The sequence below is a fragment of the Cryptomeria japonica genome, chromosome 5 (assembly GCF_030272615.1).
Source record: "Cryptomeria japonica chromosome 5, Sugi_1.0, whole genome shotgun sequence".
Classification (NCBI taxonomy): Eukaryota; Viridiplantae; Streptophyta; class Pinopsida; order Cupressales; family Cupressaceae; genus Cryptomeria; species Cryptomeria japonica.
In genome coordinates, this window is record NC_081409.1 from 247,850,088 (window position 1) to 247,855,858 (window position 5,771).

Here is a 5,771-nt window from a genome sequence, read left to right on the forward strand (position 1 = left end):
GGTTTCTTTGTTTATCAAAAATTGTTTTGGACTTTGGAGAAATCTGGTTGTGAAGTTTGATAAATCTCAGCTATTTGGGGAAAATGAAACAATTGTAAATTTCTCCAATCCAAACCTTTCTTGTTTGTTTCCATTCCAAGTTTTGATTATGGTTGCTCTGATTATTTTAAAAATCAAAAATAAACTTGGGATTGGTTGTTTACAATGAAAATATGTTAAAATTCTAAATTAATGCTTTCAAATTCAATCTTTAATCAAATAAATCTGCCTGTGTTTGGATATATGGATGTTAATCAATCTTATATTGCCAATATGGATTTGGTTTTAGAGAAATCCTCCCATTTCTAGATTTGGGTATTTGAAATTGCCAATATTGCAAACCCATGTTTTCTGGAAATAAAATAAAAAATTTATTTAAAGTCTCCGAGACTATTTTTTTTATTGTTGTATGTATGACAGTAATTTTGTTAAAATAAAATAAAATTAAAAAATGTGTAAACCCACCCCCCCCCCCCATGTGGCAGGGTTTCCCCCACCACGTGGAAGGGGGGTGTTGCATGCTCCCTTTGGGGGCAGCAGTGCTCCCCATGGGGTGTTGTGTGCTCCCATTGGGAAGCAGCGCTTCCCTAAGGGGCAGCGTGAGCTCCCAAGGGGGGGGGCACATGGGGTTCCACATGGGTACCCTTCCCCCCCATTTTTTCTATTCCAAGATCATCTTGGTGTTATGTGATGCTTTTATTCTTATGTTTAATGTTTAGTGTTAGCATGTATGAATTGACATTTTGATAGAATGTAATTGACATTTTGATAGAATGTATAAGTGGATAAGATGGAATTAATTTTAAATGCATGTATGCAGTCCTCTCTTGGATGCAGTAAATTGGATCTTGAATGAATGTAGCTTAGTATAATGGATTACATTCAGTTGTTGTTACAGAATTTAAATATGCATGTGAAGAACTAATTAGCTTATGATGAAATTAAAGTGTGTTATTAAATTAGTTGTATGACTTAAATTCTCATGAAAAGATTGAACGAAAGATATGAATTGATCTTAATGGATGAACCTTATCTTGTAATCCATATATTTTCATCTTCTGAAAGAAATTATCCTTGTTTAAGAATTATCTCGTTATAAGATAATCAGCTTATTGGATTTATTAGTGTGAGTTAAGTGAATTGTGGAATTAAGTAATCACGTTGGGAAACTCTTTAGGTGCTAGTTGATGTTTTCTGCTATGTAATCTGAATCTTTTATATCTCGTTGTATCTCAAATGTTGTGTTTATCTTTAAAAAAAAAATTATTGCACTCTATTCTTGTGTTATGGCTTAATCCCTTCAGGGTTTCCTCGCGGGGCATTACATTCATTTGGTATCAGAGCCATGTTGCAAACACTGGGATCTCTAGTTTCATTGTGCCCTTAGTTGTTGTGAGGTGTATCGACCTTACGTGCATGCTTGTTCTCCCTTGTGTATTTGAGTGATTGAGCAGACCTTAACTTGTGTGTAACGTGGGTGTTCACACCTTGTTCTCACCTTCTTGATGTTGGTGTTTTGAGTGATTGATCGTGCTTTATGTGCTTATTGATGTCTTGGTCTACGATTACTCATATTCTGAAAGAGAGTCGTATGTACCTTCTTTATTGAGTTTTGTACTCTTTGGACTAATCCATTTGGGTTGGTCAGCGCTTGTCTTGAATCTGAAAGTACGAAAGGTGCTTGTTTAAGATTATGATCTAGCTTAATGTTGTCCACTTGAACGACTAGTATGGTAAATATTGAATGGTTATCTTGTAGCAAATTGAATGATTATCACCCTTCCTCCTCTCTCTATCTAAAAATTAAAATGGTTGGGATATGTGTAATTATCTCTTATATGAGGTTTCTTTTTGCAAGAGAAAGGTTGTGACTTATTGAACCCTTGTGTGAGCTTTATGATGCTTATGTGTTTAGATTATAAAAGGGCTTTGGGTTGAAAGTTAATATTGGTTGTGGGGAGAAAACCGTATGTTTACATTAAAGAATTCTCCATGTGTAATGTAGGAGTAACATAATCAAATTCCATCTTATTTAATGTGCATTAATATGTGAATAGTTGTTATGTGAAACTATTTTGCTTGTAAAAGAAGTATAAAAGGGGAACATGTTATAGTAGCTTCGAGAGGGTATTAATGTATTCCACGAAAGATTGTTTTATGTGTTTCATTAAACCAGTTTGATCGAGAATTTATTTTAGCAATGCTCCATTGAACTTTCTTTTGGGTATATGTAATTACCTTATTATGTTTAGAAAGTGCAAATGAAAAGCTTGTTTGATGTGCATGCATTAAGATGTATTATTTTGTTGATAGCTCCTCGCTTACCTTCTGATCGTAAATTGATTTTCAATAATAGATTGCAAATTATGATATGTGTCTATATTGTATTAGAGAAGTGAGTGTTCTCAAGAGACCTTGCATCATCGAAAGGATTACCTATTTTGATCTCTATTGTTTGGAAAACTAGAACATTTCGTTACAACCATAATTATTGGAAATTTCTTATAGGCTGATTGACATCCTTCTAAATGGCAGCGAAATGAAAACCATCCAATTAAAACGATAGGCTTATAATGAGAAATTTTATATCATAGTGTGATCTTGTTGACCTTGAGTCTTTGTAGGAAATAGTTGGATTATCAAACCCTCTTTCCCTTCTCTTTGCCTAGATTATAAGATTTTTAGAAATGGTATTAAAGAATGCATTGATTTAAATAGAATGTTTATTAAGCATGTGAATGCGGATGCTTAGTGAAATTCAAGAAAGATATAGGAATGATGTATTTCCTTATGTAATTTTGAACTGTTAATAATTTCAGTACCTAAATCTAGAGTAAACTTTATTCAGTTATTCATGTGGAAAGCATAATTAAAATTTTCCTTGAGTAGATGGCAGCTTACTGAAAAGTACTCCTCGTAAATTTGACTAAACCAGTACTAGTGTATTCATGTGTATTGTAAGAAACCAGTACTTATTATATGTGCCCATGGATTGGTGAAGTAATCAACCATGGATGATATGTTGCTTATGAGTATGGGAAACCATACTGTTTATGTGATGTTGCTTATTTGTTTCCCTACTGAGTACCAAACCTCGAGTTGTGGGTAATTTAGTATGTTTAGGGGTAGTGTTAGAAGTCACCATTCCTTGAATAGTATGGATTGGCATACTAGTAATGTCGGCGCAAAGTGACTTTAGCTTCTCTATTTTGAGGAATGATATAGTTATACTATAAAAATGTATCAAAGGTGTACTCAATACTTTCCCTTTTGATGAGTCTGTTTATAGGTTTATGTGTGACAGCCTATTCCTCTCCTGTATTTGAGCATTTTGATGGCATTTCTTAAGCATAGTTATGGTGCATTTTGGAGGATCCTTTGCCTTGTCTTCATGAAAGGTAGGTTTATCCACATGAGCTTCCAGTTAGTATGTGTGGGTGGGCATGTGGGTGGACCTTAGTCATTTATACCTTTGTCTTATGGTGAGTATCCTTTTAGATACATCGCTATGTGGGATGTGACCTGCGCGTGGTTGTTTCCACGAGGTACACTACCATGCGGGATACGTCCATTGTGTGTCTTCTCCACTTGGGGTATTTCCATGCCACGTGATGACATGATGTGGGGTGATGTCGAGGTGTACACCGCCATGCCATGTGGGTAGTGTGACTATGTCGCACCACATGATGAGCTATTGCAATAGCTAGACAATTGTTCCTTCCTTCCTCGTTGGTGGCTAGATGTTAGTCACACAGTGATGTTATGTGCAGTTGTGATATTCTTATTATTTCTTTGGGGACCAACAATTTATTTTACTTCGACTTGGAAGGTTTAGCCACAATCTTGTGATCCTTTGCATTCTTGATTTGGTGTTGCAAATTCTGGATTATTTTCTTGCCGTACTGTTGGAATTGATGATTTATTATCTTTATTCATCTATACTTTGGTGGCTAAACTGGTTTATCCTTATTGTTTTTGTATGTTGGTCTTGTGTTGAAAGGTGAAATTCCTCTCCAAGGACATATGAGATAGTCCTAGTAGAGTGTGTACGAGGAAATAGACATAAGGAACCTTGAGGATGGGGGTATGTGAGGCTGTGATGCAGCTAGGATCCACTACCTACCTATGTGTGGTAACTATCTCTTGGAGGCTAACCACCTTACTCTACAAGGGATGTTCATGAAGGTCTTGTATAGAAGGTAGCACCGCTATGGTGTGCCCTAGCACCATCAAGCCTTTGAGTGAGATATTGGATATTTATGATCATATTATTAATCTGAGATCAGGAATAGAGATGTTGATCATGCATGTTATCTTTGACCGAGAATTAGACATGCTCACTTGTGGCCTTTTGAGTTATGTATTCTAGTTATGTGGATGGTTATTATTGGTATCATGGAGTAAATTGTGTTAACTTGTCACTATGTTATGGGACATAGTCTTTGGAAAGGTTTTCTTATGCCTGACAAGTGTAAACAATTGAGTTATTTATGTTGCTCTTATTTCTTGAAAGTTACCTTGGTTGTAGAAATTAAAATTTTGAAGCTAGTTCTATGCGATAAAATTTTGTGAAAGAGAAGTATTGGTAAGGGAAATTGATCTCGATGGCATGTTTTCTTGTCATGTTTGATAGATAAGTATGGTAATTGTTGCATACCTCTTTTAATGCTTTAATTTGATGTAATGAAAGGGAGAAAATTCTTGTTTCTCTGCTATGATTGTGGATAATTCCTAGAATGTTATAAGAAATGTATGGATTTAGATGTATCTTACTAATGGGTAATGGCATTCGTAAAGGATTTTGCAATAATGTTTCATTTAATTATGGAAAGATTCCTATGTGCAATTTGATCTTTGTTGAATGAGTTTCAGGGTTGATGCATGTGACATGTTCTCCATCTAGCCTTACGACTTCCAAGAGTAAGTCGGAACCTAGGGGGGAAGAATGTAGTACCCCTGCCCTAATCAATTTCTAATCTCAGTTTGACCTGAGTTAGTTTAACATATTATAGTGTTATAGTCAGATGTTTTTATTTTAGTGCATACCTGTTATTGTGGTTTTCACACCAGTTGTATGCAAGTTAATTAATTCTCCTATTTCATGTTATTATCTCAAGCTAACGCTTTCATTAAGTTTATAAATGTATGCATGTATGACTCTTGGTTGCAGGAGATTTCAGGTACAGTACCGCATGAGTGCGAGGTTCATCTTCACTTGGATTCACAGTTTTGAGTGTACCTCTTTAATCATTAGAGTTGGATTAGGTGGTCATAAGACCCTCGTTTGACCATAGGCATGCTCAAGAGAGCATCGTCAGTCATCGTTGGTATTCCCTTTGGTTGGGTTTGTGGGTCGTCTATTTGTTTGGCTTTCTTGGTTTGCGTGTCTGGCGTGTGTGGTTAAATTGAGTAATTAATCCTTAATCTTTAATTTGATTAAATATGTGTTGTGCATTAAAGATTATGGACTAAATTAAACAGGGTTTCTTTATGCAATTATCGTTAATTTGAATTGCTCGATTTAAACAGGGAGCAAGTTCAATTAAATAGTTAATTTTAATGTTAAATTTGTTATGTTTATGCTGTTGAAAAAGAAAGATTTAAATTTAATTGCAATAGAATTAATCTAATAATTTGGCATTTTTGAAATAGAAAGGTTAACTTCCGTTAATTGAGAAAATCAATTTTTAAATTGAAGAGCAAATTTAAATTATTGATATAGTTTAAAAGAA